This window comes from Lepidochelys olivacea (genome assembly GCF_965140295.1).
Source record: "Lepidochelys olivacea isolate rLepOli2 genome assembly, chromosome: 5".
NCBI lineage: Eukaryota > Metazoa > Chordata > Testudines > Cheloniidae > Lepidochelys > Lepidochelys olivacea.
Window position 1 is genome coordinate 105,593,707 of NC_140415.1, and position 17,187 is coordinate 105,610,893.

The window sequence follows — 17,187 nt, forward strand, 5'->3', positions numbered from 1 at the left end:
TAGAGAGCCCCCTAGGCTGTAAACAGGACCAGGAACCCCCTTGCAAGCTGAAGTTATAGTTTCAATACACCACACAAACTATGTTAAAATTATAAACAATGGCACAAAATTCCTTCTGAACTTGTACTGAATCATTTTTGAGGTTTGAAAAAGTTTACGTAGATTTCCCCCTTCCCCCCATTCATTTAAATTTCTGTTCCCCATCTGGTTCTGGCCGGAAGAATGGCTGAGATAATGCATGAGAGACTGTTTAGTTCGTGGCATGACCAAGAGCCACATAAGTAGTAGAAATTTTGTGAGAGCATGTTTATGCTTTTTGTTAATGGCGAGATTTCCAGACCAAAAGGCCAATTTCTGAGAGAGACTGAATTTAATGGAAGTTGAGGGTGTTTAGCAAACTGCTAGATGTGCTCAGCCAATCACAGGATCAAGCCTCAGTTTTGCGAGTGCTAGAGGTTCAAGCAATTTTTTTATAAGATTATATAAAGCCTCCTCACATCAGTCAAACTGAACTTCTGAACCCCCAAACCTTTTAAGGTTCATCCTTCATTAGTAGTGGTTTGAGGAGACAAAGATATAGTATGGCAGGTGGCAACAGGCTATTCAATGTGTATAAGTTGGAGTTGGAAATGACTCCAGCTGTGGTATATTTATGCATAAATCATAGACTTTATACTCCTCAATGAGGCTGTGAACATCATGAAGTTGTATGTATCTGCTCCTGTACTCATCTTAGCTCTAGTAGTCTGTGCATAAGCTGAGTATCAAGAAATTGCAACATTTAATCAAATCCGTCAGAAATTTTGAAGCATTTCATGAACAAAAACACAAAGAATTTAGAGATGGGAAAGACCTAGTCAATCTTCTAGTCCAGGGGTTCTCAGGCTGGGGAAAATGAAGAGCTATCAGGGGTTTACAACCACTTTGCCCTTTCCATATTGCCAAATGGGAGGAGGCTCCCAACTAGAAGGAAGGGTATTTCTAGAGGGAACTAATATACAAAATGTCAAAACCCACTTGTCTAGTCCATCAGCATACCCTGGATTGTAAAACTAGTCCTTACATTTATGCAGGGTTAAACTGAACTTGTTAAAACGTTGTAATTGTACTGCTTTCCTTTTCATTAAAAACAAATTACAAAAGCTGGAAAAGCAACAAAATGGAGGTTTTGGGACAGAAGGTTTTGCTGAAGTCAACGCTGCCTCTTTCTTATAGCAAGATTTAAATAACTGTACCAGTGGGAAAAAATATTTTATTGTTGCTTTTTCACAAACCCAGCAAAAAAGCCCAAATTTGCCATTTCCATTTTTTACCTGGGAAAAGTTTTTCATCTATTCCTGACCCAAGCCCACAGAATAACCCCTGATGAGCTATGAAGCAGTATTTTTACAAAGATTTGCTGAAATAAATGTGGCATAAATATCCACATGGTTTCAATTTCCTGAGCAGAATTGACATTTTTATTCTATTTCCTCTTAATCCTGCCTCACCAGAATCTCCCCTTTGCTGGGCTCCTTTTTCAACTGAGTCCACAGGGGGTGGGGTTAAAATAACACTTAAATGGAAGACAGCTCAACTAGCTTATTCTGTGTAATAAAATCTATTCCACTGTGGTCCTAATTTCATCAACTAATACAAGTCAACACTGAACATTAATGAGGAAAGGTTTCCAATTAGATAGAGTCTGACACTGACCCAGCTTTTCAGTCACCTTCAATTGTCAGCGATAAAAAGGACAGTTCAATATGATATGGATCATTCACTCCAAATCTCCACAACTCATTTATGACAAACACAACTAACAGAGCAGAGGGAACTGCTGAATTGTTTTTCATTATGCTGGCACATTGGCTTTAGACTACAGGGGTAATGATCTTTTGTGGTTTTCCATACAGTGCGCTGCTAGTGAGCAAGTAGGGATGGGGTGCTGGGGTTTTTTAAGTGACAATACCGGCAATATGATGATGCATAAAATTCTCCATTATTTCTTGAAACTAATTCACTACCAGGAGGTGGGGAGAGAGGGGCAGGAAGCTAAACTATTAAATTAAATAAGGACAGACCATAAGTAGCTTATTAAAAATGAAAAACTTCCACCAAATATACTGGACTTGACTTCACCAGTCATTGTAAAATATGCTTTTGTCCATCTTACAGTAGCCATTTTGTTAGGATGGTACTGCCATAGGTTAAAAGACTTTGGTCCATGTTGGAAAACTGTGAAAATACTAGTGCAGAGTAGAAATGGAGAATAGGGTGGAAAAAGGTGCCTCGTAGAATCCTGTTCTGGCCTTGCCTGGGGGCCTGCTCAATTCCCAAAGCAATACAGAGCACCCCCATGGCTGCTTTAAATAGCACTGATTTGTAACAACCACCTAGAGGCCACTCATCATCTGAGCATAGCCAGGCAGGAGGGACACTCTGTAGAGCCTTTACATCTGCTTAGTTGTATACAGGGAATCTCTTTACCCTGAGCATGTTCCGAGGGGGCTCTTTATGCCTCTTTGTGGCTCCTTTATGCTTCCAGACTGGCACAAAGGATCTGCAATGTTTTGCAGAACCTGGCACACCTCGTTCTTGCTAAATAATAACAGTGTTGGACAAGATGAGTACAGCAGACCTATTATGGGGGAAATGTTAATAGCAAAGAATATGTCCCCAATATGTAGTGTTCCTGTGACACGTTACTGACTATGCAAGATAAAAAGCCTTTTTATCTAAGTTCTGACACTGTTAGGCGACTTCACTGGAACGTAGATGCTGATAGAACTGATAATGGAGCTGCTCTAACAGAGAGATTCTTAGAGCTAGGCTGGATGGCATTCTTAGCGAAAGAATGAGTGATCGGGAATCTTATAGCTTTTATTTGGCTGGTGATAATGGTTTATAACACCAAAATATTGCCTACTAATAACATCTACTACAAGCAAAGGAATCCTGGAAGGAATGAGTTAGTGTAGAAGGGTGGGAGCGTTTTTTAATATTTCTTAACCAGCACAGACTCAAATTTCCATGATGTTGATTCTCCATGTGTATGTTGTGATTGCCTTAACTTTAACTAAGATTTGGGACTATGGATGAAATCTTAGCACCTTTTAAGTCAATGGAGCCAGGATTTCAACCTGTGGCTATATGCTTGGAGCTAGGGGTGTGATTCCTAGCTCACATAGACACACTTGGGCTAGTGCTCATTGGGTTAGTATGCTAAAAATAGTAGCATAGCTGTGGTACCGCAAGCAGTGGCCTGGGCTAGGTGCCCTAAGTATGTTCCCATCGGGTCCAGGAGAGTTTGTCTTAGAGAAGCCAGTCCATGCTGCCGCTCGCCACGGCCCATGCTGCTGCCGCTACCCTATTATTTTTAGCACGCTAGCTTGATGAGAGCTAGTGTGAGTATGTCTCCACAAGTTGGGAATCACACCCCTCGCTCCAAGGGTAGACGTATATTTATAAGCTCCAAAGACACCAAGTAGTGCTTCATACAGCTTTAAAGCAATGCCAGGGAAAAGTGAGTAATAATGCTGGTTTTTTTTTTTTTTTTTGGTATGGTGGGGAAGCTCTATCAATTTCATAAGGAAGAGTTCTAAGAATAAGAGTGAATGATATAAATGGGATTGCTTACAGACGTAGAATGGATTCAGGGCACTGAACTGTGTGTGTGTGTGAGAGAGAGAAAGAAGATGGACTATATTAAACTTTTTGGTGTTTTCAAATGACTTATTAACTTTAAATAACAGATAATTTCATTACCAGAAAAATACATAGCATAGAAGAATAGTATACTAGAAAGAGTACATGCAAATAAAGTAAACAAAATAGTATATCCATGCTATTAATATTAATAAATACTAATAAAAATATCAGAATGTAGAGTATAAGAGAATACAATAAAATAGCGATAGAAGATTCTGACTGCAGAGACTTCTGAGAGACTGTGTATAATGTTTAAGACACTGTTGTTTTGTTTTCTAAGACTGAGGTTTGAAAATGCACAAACTCATGAATCATGGAATCCTAGAAATATAGGTTTGTAAGGGTCCTTGGTATGTTGTTTAGTTCAGTCTTCTAAACTAAGGCAGGAGTCAGTATTACCTAGACCATCGATGGCAAGTGTTTACCTAACCTGTTCTTAAAAACCTCCGGTGATGGAAACTCCACAACCTCCTTAAGTAATTTGTTCCAGTGCTTAACTACCCTTACTGTTAGGAAGTTTTTCCTAATGTCTAATCTAAATCTCCATGTCTGCAATTTAAGCCCATTACTTCTTGTCCTGTTCTCAGTGGCTAAGGAGAACAATTTATCTCCCTCTTCTTTCTAATAACCTTTTATGTACTTGAAGACTGTTATGTCCCTACTCAGTTTTCTTTTCTCAAGACTAAACAAACCCAGTTATTTTCAATCTTTCCTCATAGGTCATGCTTTCTAGATATCTAATTTTTTTGTTGCTCTCCTCTGGACTTTCTTCAATTTGTACATATCTTTCCCCAAGTGTGGTGCCCTAAACTGGACACAGTACTCCAGCTGAAGCCATATCAGTGCTGAGTAGAGTGGAAAAACTGATTATAGAATCATAGAATATCAGGGTTGGAAGGGACCACAGGAGGTCATCTAGTCCAACCCCCTGCTCAAAGCAGGACCAATCCCCAACTAAATCATCCCAGCCAGAGTTTTGTCAAGCCTCTAAGGAAGGACCCACCACCTCCCTAGGTAACCCAGTACTTCACCACCCTCCTAGTGAGACACCTCTTGTGTCTTGCTTACAATACTCTTCCTAATACATCCCAGAATGATGTTCAATATTTTTGAAACAGTATTACATGGTTGACTTGTATTTAGATTGTGATCCACTATAACCCTAGATCCTTTTCTGCAGTATTCCTTCCTAGACAGTCATTTCTCATTTTGCATTTGTGCAATTGATTATTCCTTCCTAAGTGTAGTACTTTGCATTTATTCTTATTGAATTTTATCCTATTTATTTCAGACCATTTCTCCAGTTTGTCAAGATCAGTTTGAATTCTAATCCTCTCCTCCAGAGTGCTTGCAACCCCTCCCAGCTTGATATTGTGCAATCACTATAAGTGTACTGTCTATGCCATTATCCCAATCATTTATGAAGATATTGAATAGAACCAAACCCAGGACAGATCCCTGCAGGGCTCTGCCCAGCTTGATTGTGAACCATTGGTAACTATTCTGAGTACACTTTTCCAACCAGATATGCACCCCCCTTATAGTAGGCTATATTTCCCTAGTTTGTTTGAGAAGGGCATGTGAGACAATATCAAAAGCCTTACTAAAGTCAAGCTATAAAAGACTTTTATATATAAAAGAGAGATGATATCGCTCTATCAGAGAGTAGACCCAGTCTATATTATTCTGAAATAACCAAATCCAAACAGATGTACAGATGCCACAGAGGATTTGAGATCTTGATTTAATTTCTGTTTGCATAAACTACCTGTTATATAATGAATATCAGGGATGAGACTATTTTGGGGTTTAAAATTGCAAAGGGGAACTTTTTGAGATTTGTTATAATAACAAAAATTGGAACCTGAAAGCTTCTCATCAGATGGACTCCTGATGTACTTTGCAAGATGAAAAACAGAAGTGCTAAATAAAACTTTTTCAGCAGAGAGGGGCTCAACATAAACCATCATAACAACATTAGGAAATAACAGCTATTTCCAGTGAAGACCAGATCATAGTCTCATCCAGGGTAGATTTGGCAAGTAAAAAAGCATGCACTGCTCTTCCATTAGAAGACCTAATCTACTTTAACTATATCTGAAACGAGCAAAAACATATGGAATTAATAATGAAGGGCCATGTGATATATGTCAAACTGAATTTTTTTAATTGTAAATGTTTACAATACATTTGCACATTCTTTTCCGTGAAATATGTTATAACACTATGATTCTTTTGCTTCTTTATGGGGTGTGCTGGCAGCTGCTCTCGATGGTGTAAATAATCACCAGCTCTGGGTTTGGGGGAAAGATAATGGAAAGGATTACCCTGCTGCCTTTGCATCCTTCCTTTGTTGGATGGGACTCCACAGTACAAAGCTGCACAGAGCCTGCTGGTTGAAGTTCATGTGGATTTTAATGAAGCTAAGGCTTTGATACACAGGGCTTCACGCTCCTTAAGGTTTGCTTGAACCTGGGGGTTCAAGTGCAGGTGAATTCCTGCAGAGCTCATCCTTTTATAATTAATGAACTTTGGCTGACTTTTCCTGGAGATGCTGGGCAGTCTCCAACCTAGGTAGGGGAGGCCTGGTGACCTGCTACTACACCACCACCTCTCTGACACCTCAAGGTGGTCTGATCACCCATCTTAATATTTTTCAAAGTGGCAGTGGGTACGTCAACCAGCCCAGGGCCAACCTACTTGCCCCTCCCCATGTCTTGCAGCAACAGGACCAGAAATTTTCTCTTACCAGGCCTGCTGGCAGACAGCAGATTAACTCTTTCAGTCACACAGAATGCACAGTGGTAGTCGGGAATTGCTGAGATTGTAGAATGTTGGTCTGAATTTTTAGAAATATCTGGAAAATTGCCAGAAATCTGCTATGCCTGTTCTCATGAGGTTTATACTACGATTTTGCAGACTTAAGGGTTTTGGATAGCTGGGATAAACATATATAGGGCTGTAGTGGGGTGGTCACCCGCTCCTGCCCTGAAGGGCTTGAAATCAGCCCTGGGAGAGGGCTGCTGCTAGGGAAAGCAGCAAGCCTCAGCTGATTGGGGAAACAGCCACATCTGCGGCCATGCCCGAATCAGGGTCCAGCTGGCCTTTATAAGAGGGCAGTGGGCCAGAAGGACACAGCCTCTCTCTAGATGTTGAGAGGGAGGGGCCTGATTGCTGGGAGCTGAACAGGGTACCTAAAGTGGAGCAGGGCTGGGGAAAGGCCAGAGGAGCTAGGGAGCTCCGGCCTGAGAAACCCGCAGGCTGCAGCCCTTGATGAAGGCCTAGGAAAAGGGTACTAGGGTAGCAGAGGGCAGACCAAGGGTAGGGAGAAGCAGCAGGTCCAGACCCTCCTTGCCGATGATGTGGCAATTATACTGCAGTCCACCCCAGGGAGCAGGGGCTAGATAGTGACTGGCAGTAGCCAAAGATTGAGGCGAGGTGGGGATAGAGGGTGGGGGTTCCCTGGGGCAGGGAGACCCAGATCTGTGGGGCTTGGCCCATGAGTCTGTGCTCTGATTGATTCCACCTGGCCAAACCCCACATAAGAGGGAAGTTGAATTTGCTACTTACTCCCACCATGCTTGACACACCAATAGCCAGAAGTGGCTTGACTACACAATTGCCTTGGCCTAAAAGAGCACATTTCAACAGAAGATCCTGTTTCCTCATCTCCATTGCATTTCATCCCAACCTTACATGAAAGAAACTCTTTTACTCTGTGAGCTTTGTTTTCTTGTGACTGAGCACATGTGAAGTATTCACCCTGCTCTCATTCACCCCCACTTCATGAGCTAAAAGACTTGGTCCTTTAGTTTGGAAGCAGCAACAACAAATTCATAAACCTCTTTTAGTGGCTGGACCATGTAAAGCATGACGATGATTCACTTGGCCAGGGTGTTATATAAGAAAGGAACTTGCATTGTCAACAATTCTGTTTACCTTTAATTAAAAAAAAATCTTGCAGCTCATTCTCACTCATAGCCTTTACTCACATAAATCCAGCTGATTTCAGTATATCAGTGAGAGTTGTAGGATTGAACCCTAATATGGTAAAGATGCCAAATGTAACTTGTCTGCCATGACTTCCTATTTTTTTATGTTTAAAGGATATGCCTCTTGTGATAAAGGAGTTCATAGGTAATTTCAGTGCATTTAAAATCTTACTCAAAATTGTTTGAAATCTTCCACAGTCAGATTGTATTAGCCCTTTGTCTTTGAACCCTTCAGTGATAGTTGCAATTAGATAAACCTCCTCAGAACTTTGATGTGATTTTTGAGAATTATCCAATTTTGGCTGAACCTTGTTGATCTGGATAGTAAGATGGAAATTGTGAGAGGCCAGGCATTCATACAAGATTACCCTAGCTCCCTTGCTTTTGGCTATGCTGAAAATACGATAACATTTTTTCTTGTGGTATTTTCTTATGTCTGCTACCAGTGCCTGTTGAAATCAGAACAGGGCTGAGGCAACTAAACCAAACATAAACAAAAATAAAAGTATTTATATTAGTTCAGCTTTTTTGTCCTCTGTAATGTTTGGTTTTTTTGTAGAACACCGTTGTGGCAAAATTTCAGGATGGTTCTTATTTCACATACCAAAGTAAAAAGTCACCAAGGACAAAAGAGTAAGGGCCACGTCATGCTCAGGAAGAAGGACATTCATTTCATGATATGCAATGTAAACTTAGACTGATTTTCTTGGGAAGAATGATGCATGTTATGGTCACCAGTCAGTACAGATAATGGGCATTATAGTACAGTATTTCTTAGGGAACGCAAGGTGCTAATCCACCAAGGGGTGAATAAATCTAATTAAAACAATACAGAACATAATGGGCCTGATTCTCCTCTCACTTACATTGGTGTGAATGAGTGTTTCCATTAAAGTCAATGGAATTCTCTGGCATAAAATTGCTGTAAATGTGATCAGAATTAAGCCAAATATTTGCTGAGGGCCTGATCCTACAAGGTGGAGAATACAGCTGATTAAAAAAATCTCTATCAAATCTTTTTTGATGGAAAACGTCTGTGTCACAAGATATAAATGTTCATAGAATTTTGGGTGGGTTAACAGAAAAAGCTGAACACTTTGTGGTTTTCAGTTTTTCACCAAAACTGAACATTTGGGGCTGGTGGGGGAGGAAGGACAAAAATGAAATTTCCCAACCAGTTCTAATGCAGAGGACTGTTGCATTAGAGCTGGACTATTTCTGCCACAGATCGTATTGCTAACAATTAATGAGCTGGCACAGCAGAGCGATACGGCACGAACGAGAACTGGCTAAACCTAAAACGTTGCCCAGAAAGACAGGGAAATGAATGGGCCAGAGTACCTTGATACACTAAATCTTAATGAGCTCATTACTAATCCTACAGACCTCAATGGCAGAACAGGCGTATGAAGCAGGATCACCTCTCACCAGCTACAAAGGTGGATGAAGCCTGCAACAGAGGAGAAACCCCCGGTTGTCTTGGATCTCTTTGCTACCGGACACAGGTGCTTCTTCTTCCAAGATTTGTGTAGCTGCTGGTGCAAAACAGCTCCCCCACATTAAACTACTCATGCACAGGCAGAACTTCTCCCCCACCCCTACCCATAAAAGTTCTGCGGCGATGGGAGAGTGGTGATGGGGATAGGTGAAGTGATCACTAGGAATCCCTAGTCACAGACCCACATGTAGGCAGTGACTGCAAGATGGTCGTCATGTGCCCCTGGACTGGAATCAAGGGTGGGTGGGGGGGTTCGGCAGCAGCGGTTATGAACGAGCAGGCCTTTTTAGGAACCCCTCTGCTCACCTATATGGGGAAGGGGCTAGACAAGGTGCCCCAAATATAGGCTATCCCACCATACCTGACTGGATAACCATGTCCAGAGGGATCACTCCCAATGCAGTCGCAAAACAAAAATCTTTCTTGCAACTTGGAATGTCCGTACCCTACTAGACAAATCAAAAAGTGAAAGATCCAAATGCAGAACAGCAATTTTTGCCCGAGAACTTTCGAGGTACAACATTGACATCGCTGCTCTCAGCGAAACAAGATGGGCAGATGAAGGCCACTTGAGGGAAGAGGGCGGCAGTTGTACTTTCTTCTGGAAAAGAAAACCAGCAAGCAATGGGTGAATACATGGTGTTGGCTTTGCAATCAAAAACCTTCTAGTCAACCGCTTGGCTGAGCTCCCCGTCGGCATCAACGAGCGCCTTATGACCCTCAATAAGTCATTTGCCACTATCCTCAGTGCATGTGCATCAACTCTTGGCACTGAAGAAAAGAGAGAATCCTTCTACACTAACCTGGATTAAAAGTTTTGTCATCCATTCCAAAAACAGATAAAATAATCCTTTTAGGGGACTTTAACGCAAGAGTTGGCTGAGATTCTAAATGTATGGAGTAGCACCACTGGGAAGGAAGGAATGGGAAAGGCCAATTCCAATTGCATCCTACTACTCAGCAAATGTGCAGAGCATGACCTTGTGATCACAATGCAATCTTCAGACAAAGCAACAAGTACAAAACAACTTGGCAACGCCCCCACTCAAAGCAGTGACACCTCCTAGACTATGTCATTGTAAGAACACAGAATCTAAGAGATGTCCAAATCGCCTGTGTCATGAGGGGAGCAATCATGAGATTGCTGGACTGAGCGCCACCTGATGAGGTCAGTCATGTCCATCAGGATTGCACCAAAACATAGGCTGCAAATCACACAGACTGCAATACAACATCCAAAGACTTCAATCCTCAGTGCACCAAGAGAGCTTCCAAACACTCCTCAGTGAAAAACTGGTCATATGCACACTTGGAAATGACAGCACACATGTCAAAAAAGATGGCGAAGCCCTAAACCAGATCATCCATGAGGTTTGTGAGGAATCCATTGGCCTTGCTCTCCACCGCCATCAGCACTGGTTTGACAACAACAACATTGAGATTACAGCCTCTTTGGACCAGAAGAGAAAAGCTTTCTGTGACTGGCAAAACCAACCACTATCCAGTCGGAAGCAGAGCTCTTTCCATCAGCTCAAAGCTGAAGTTCAAAGGAAGATCCAAGAAGACAAAAACGAATAGTGGGAGGACAAAGCAAGATAAATCCAAACATTTGCTGACAGACATGATATGCGGAGCTTTTTTTGTGAGACAAAGACCCTGTATGGACCAAGCACATGTAGTCTCACACCTCTGAGGTCTGAAGATGGTAGTACCCTTCTTAAAGATAACAAATCCATCAAAGAGCGCTGGAAGGAACCAAAAGCTTCTAAATCGAGAATTGACTGTCACTGACGACACCATCAACTCCATCCCTCAGCACCCAATCTGGGAAACTCTTGCCAACCCATCAACACCTGAGGAGGTCTGCAAAGCAATTAAACAAATGAAGAACAATAAAGCACCAGGTCCTGATGGCATATTAGCTGAAGTACTGAAAGTGAGGGGAGAAATACATGACTAACATGCAATACTGACTAATATGCTTCACTTGCTGCTCCTCAAAATCTGGCATGCCGAAGAAATCCCTGCTGATTTACATAATACTAACATCGTCGCTATTTTCAAAAACGGAGACAGGACCGACCGTGCAACTATCGAGGCATTGCCCTTCTCTCCATCACTGGGAAGATTCTTGCTAGAATCTTACTGAATCGCCTGCTCCCTCTTGCAGAGGGAGTACTTCCAGAGTCCCAGTGCGGCTTCAGACCATCGTGAGGCATCACCGACATGATTTTCACAGCCAGGCAGATCCAGGAAAAGAGCTAAGAACACCACCAGGAGCTGTATATGGCCTTTATCAATCTGACCAAAGCCTTCAACTCTATCAACTGTGAGGCTCTGTGGAAAATCATGTCAAAGTTTCGCTGCCCAAGCAAATTTATCACCATTGTAAGATTCCTCCATGACCCGATGACTGCCTCCACCCTGTGCAGTGGCTCTACCTCTGAGCCCTTTGTCACCAAACTGGCGTAAAACAAGGCACCCGCCTTTTTCTCCAGTTTCTGAGCAGCTATGAAAACATTAACCCAAGACTGTCTACCACAGGGCATAGGCATCCAATATCGGATTGATGGCAACCTCTTCAACCTTTCTCTTCTCCGTGCCAGAACTAAAGTAATATCGGCAACAATAACGAAACTCCAGTATGCAGACGATTGTGCTGTAGTTGCACACTCAAAGGAGGATCTGCAAACAGCCCTTAATTGCTTCTCTGAAGCTTACAAAACCCTAGGGCTAACTGAACATCAGCAAAACAAAAGTTCTCCACCAACCAGTCCCTGGTCAATCATCAGACCCAGCAAGGAAGATCTACCTCGACAAAGAAGAACTGGAAAATATAGAATACTTTGCTTATCTTGGCAGCCATCTCTCACAGAGGGCAGACAGAGACGTCGAGATTCAGCACAGAATTTGCTGTGCTGGCCTTCCTTTTGGCAGACTGCCTCACTAGGTGTTCAGCAATCACAACATCAGAACACATACTAGACTCTTAGTTTATAAAACGGTGAGTTTATAAAGCAGTGGTAATCCCAACTCTCCTCTATGGCTGTGAGACTTGGGTGACCTATAGAAAACACCTGAAAAACCTGGAGCACCAGCACTTCCTTTGGAAGATCCTCAACATAAAGTGGGAGGATCATCACACAAATGTCAGTGTCCTCAAAGAGGGCAACATCTTCAGTGTTGAGGCCCTGATATCCGGCATCAGCTGAGATGGAGCAGGCACTGTGTGTGCATGCCTGATGTATGCTTACCAAAACAACTGCTGTATGCCCAGCTTACCAAAGGAGAAAGGAAACATGGTGGCCAAAAACATTTTAAAGACAGCCTCAATATAAACATCAAGAGATGTGTCATTGAAACCACACACTAGGAGACAGCAGCCTGGGATAGGGATAGCTGGTGAAGACTTGTCAGAGAGGGAACATCTACTTTTGAGGAAAATCGCCTTGCCCTGGTCGCAGAAAAACACCAGTCAAGAAAGGAAAGACAGCGGTCACAGAGCAATCATGGGCCAACTCTGTCTTCCAACATTACCTGCAATGTCTGCCAATGAGCATGAGGCTCAAGGATCGGACTCCTCAGTCACCAAAGGACCCATGAAAAATAAAACCTGTGAAAGATCATCCTTGACCTCAAGGGATTGCCGATGACTAGTTCTATCACTTTCAGAATGGCAGCTGTTAACAAGTATGGGTTTGTGGAGAATTTGTATTGGTTATTTGGTCTCATTGCTGCAGGCTGAGAAGTGGGTATGGCTGTGTGTGTGGCAGTGACCAGAAGTGCCAAAGATTGAGCATCTGAATTCTTGAGTCTTTCTGAGTGCCTTGCCTGACGCTTCTATAATACTAATGGAGTGAGTCAATACAAAGTTATGATTTATTCTAAATGGTTTGAAAAATGTCTTAGCCATCCAGTCTCCTCTCCCCCCAATTCCTTACTTTTTCCAAGGAGAGAGAGAAGAGGTAGATGATGGAGGAGAAGGTGAACCCAGCATGTGAGCTTCTCACTGAGAGAGAGAAACTACGTGCTTTGTATCTCATGGCACATCTGTATTTCCTCCAACCAGTGTGGATAACATATCGCATGGTTGTTCTATCATTGATGCTTACATCTGTAAATCTTGATCTACTGGAACATTTTATGATGTCTGTGACCACCTGAGGAGCACTACAGTGCCATTTGGTAAGGGGATCCTGGCTATTTAACAGTAAAACTCAGTTGTCCTGACCAACTCAACGCACCTCACACACTGTCATATTTATTTAAAAAATGTCTTGTAATACATCATTGGAAAACTAATAACTCACCAATCATTAATATTCTTGTGTGATGTATGTACAGTTCACCTACAAAGAATTATACAGATGTGCTGGAAACGTGTAACTAAAATGTGTTTAAGCCAGGCATATCAGGAGAAGTTGATAAACAGGTTTTTTCAGAGAAAGGAAAGGGGAAACCACCACCCTAGGGTAGGTATAGCCAAAGAGAGTGGGGCTATTCAACTGTATTGGAGATTGCAGGAAGATTATTTGCATTGTAAAAAACACAAGCTGGGAAGAAGCTAGCATGGGGTCTACACCAGGCATCCTGGGGTCTACAATCAGCAAGGGAAAGGAACTTTATTTGGAGATACACTGTGACAGATTTCTGTTATCAGTCTGTCACCGTGTCAGGTGATCAGGCTGATGCCGCAGGATCGTTGGGGGGTGGGTGGAAGAGAAGATGATGTAACACACCAAGTGTCTAAATTTTAAAGCTTTATTAATAAAATAATAAAATATCAGCAGACAGTGTTGGGAATGCTCCCACATCACTCAGGGGAAGAAAGAAAGCGTTAATGCCCCAAGCCCTAACCCACTTTCATACTCTCACATGCACGACCCAGACTGGCCAAGTCTGGGTGTAATGTCAGAAGAAGATTGGGGTAGGGGGGGAAGGGAAGGTGGACCGGCGTGCTATCCTGGCCCAGGCCGTCCAAGGATCTGCTGTGCTCCCAAATTGCTCCAGCTCTCAGGAGGGTTTTAAGTCCTGGGCTCCTTGCAGGAGTATTCCACTCAGGGACCTCTGCTTCTGGTGCTCTTTGCGCCAGTCCAAACCAGCTTGCTGTGGCCTCCTCAGTTTCCCAAAACATCCCCGGCTCTGAAGACTTTGTTTTTCCTTCTATTGGCCTTCGCTGTTGCCATCTTATTTGCTTTCACTGTTTTAGCTACTATCTCTGCAGCTCTGCTCAGCTTAGTTGTTCTCTTCTTATGGCTGGGCAGCTGCTGATTTCTCATTGAGCCCATGACCTTGGGCCGGGGCCAGCATCTTATCTTCACACGGAGCTAGCTGAAGTGTTGAGTTAACCCGTTCTCTGCTCTTCTTCTTTCTCTACCCCCTGGCCTCTCGTGTTCTGCAAAGGAAACTTCCACTCTCCATTCACACACCTTTGACCCTCCCCAAAATGCTTTGTGATGCTCGTAACAGTGTTAGCCACATACAATGCTGATCTGTCTTCCCAGGGGAACTCCGGAGGTTGTGACAACACTACAGAAGAATACACTTCAAAGGTCTATTGGGCTATAAAGAGAGGGGGAGAGAACTCATATTTTGTTCACCACTTGAGGGACAAAAGGGGCCAAAGGTATGGAAATCACAGAACAGTGGATTCTTCAGCCAAGGAGGTTGAAATCTTTAGGAAGTGAGTATAGGTGAGAAACCTGCTTAGGCAAAGATTGTAACTTGATAAAATTTTAGTTTTAGAAGCACATTTTTACTTTGTAACCATTTCTATCTTCATTCCTGATACCTGGTATCACTTAAACCTACATCCTTTTGTTAATAACCTTGTTTCACTTTTACTGTAAACCAATTCAGTGCTTTGATTGAAATGGAGGGTTTGTCGACCCCAGTTAAGTTAATAAGCTATTGGATACTGTCTCTTTAAAGGTGCAGAGAACTTGATACGGTTGCTACAGTGAGAGGGGCTGAGTTGTGCAGAGAAAGCTGGGAAGAACTCGAGACTGGAAGTGTGTTGGTTTCGCCCTGCAGGGAATAACCAGGCTGGTGGAAGTCAGAGTGAGGCTATTGTGCTGTGAACATCCTGCCAGTCTGAGGATGCTGAACAACAGGCTACAGGGCAGGCAGTGACAAAACCTTTTGCTGGTCCAGGTTGAACCATAGAGTGTTGCAATATAATAATGATTGTTACCACCTCCCAATGTATTCTGTCACAGAACAAATGTATATCATGACATCTCCTTGGGAGTGGAGCCTATAAAGTCACTCACATTTCACTGTGTTAGATACGGAGCACTGTCAAAATCTTGCTCATAATGGAATGGATATCAGGTGCAGTCAGAAGTATAACTAAGAGGGGACACACACAGGCCTTCCCAGAATAATGCAGTGCACAAACTAGTGGAATAATTGCCTGGAAGGATTTGGGTTTTGTTGTTGTTGGTTTTTTTTTTGTTTTTTGTTTTTTGCAGAAATACAAAATGGAACAGTTTCTGAAATTAAGTGAAATCTACTGGTAATCCCTCAGTTCCCTTGTCCTCACTCTCTTCACCTCTATGGCACAGCTTCTGAATGGCCTTGTTTAGAATTTCTAGCAACACAGCAGACACAAGTCAGAGGTGACAGACAGGATGTGTTAACTGGTCTCGAAGGGGTTGCACTTGTATTTTAAGAAGCCAGGAGAATCATCAGAATAGTTTTCTTCCTCATGGACTTTTGATATCTGAACTGAAATCCTAAAACAGAGCAAAAGCTGTTGCTATGCCACAGTGTTTCTCAACCTTTTTGGTACCCGGGACCAGCTTGCTGCCTTCCTAAACTGTGTCAGGGAGATCTCAGGGACCGGTGCCAGCTGTTGAGAAACACTGCTATAGCATATTGATCAATTTAGGTGTTGTAGTAACAGTAAGATACTTTTCCATCATTGGTTTGATCCTGCTTCCATGGAGTCAATGGTAAAATGCCCACTGATTTCAATCATTCAGTATAAGTTAATAAGTTAATATAAGTTAATTTCGGACACAGCATTATTTATTCCTGTGTTGCATCTTAAAGGTGCTTACTTGCCCAGCTTTCAGTTGTGTAAATGAGTCACAGTGATATTTCTCTGATCCTTCCTCCTACACGGATTGCAACTGCATGCAGTTTGTTATTGAAATTATTATTAGTAGCACAACAATTTGTCCTTTTTACAAGAAATTTGTAGTAGCAGTTAGTGCTTGAGAATTACTTATAGCGATTCTTAGTAATTTGCTGCTACTACATTTCCTGTACTTGGCAATATATTTAGTTTTATATTTATGGATGTAATTTTTCCTTGTAAATATTGTTAATACTTTGGTTCACTAATTAACATGAGTAAATATTATGGTAATTACTTGGCAAATTTTAAGTAATTCTTAGGAAACATAAGACAAAAGATGTGATTTATTTTAAACTGTATTTGCAGCAACACCTCTTCTCTTATATGTTAAACAGGGTCAGGATTAATCACTAGCTGGTTGCGAGTCCTCCGAGGAACACAAGGTGCTACACAAAGTGGCCTCAGGAATTTGGTAGTGGTGCTCTTCTGTCTCAGCCAGTACTGAACTAAATCTGTGTTCTCAGCATAGTTTTCTGAGGCATGTGATTGTACAAGTGCTATCTTTTGGATAATCTAAAATGAAGTCCTAGCCATCTCTGGTCATTAACAATCCTTGTTTCACTTTGGGTAATGGCTTTTACCATTGTTTGGGAACTCATATTCTGCTTACCTGAAAATTCCTTCTGCTGTTCCAACTGCATTCAGCATCCTTTATCATTTTCTGTTCTAAACTTGTGATGCTGTGCTCTGATTCACCTCAGAGTTGGTTGCTCTTCATTGAGCCTGAAGTGATCTCTGTGTTTGTTTGTAAAACTCTATGGAATCCTTTGGAACAAAGGTGCTTAAAAAAGTATACAAGTAACTCTAGATAACTATATAGACTATATCCTGCACTTTCAAGAAGGAATGATTGATCTCATTGA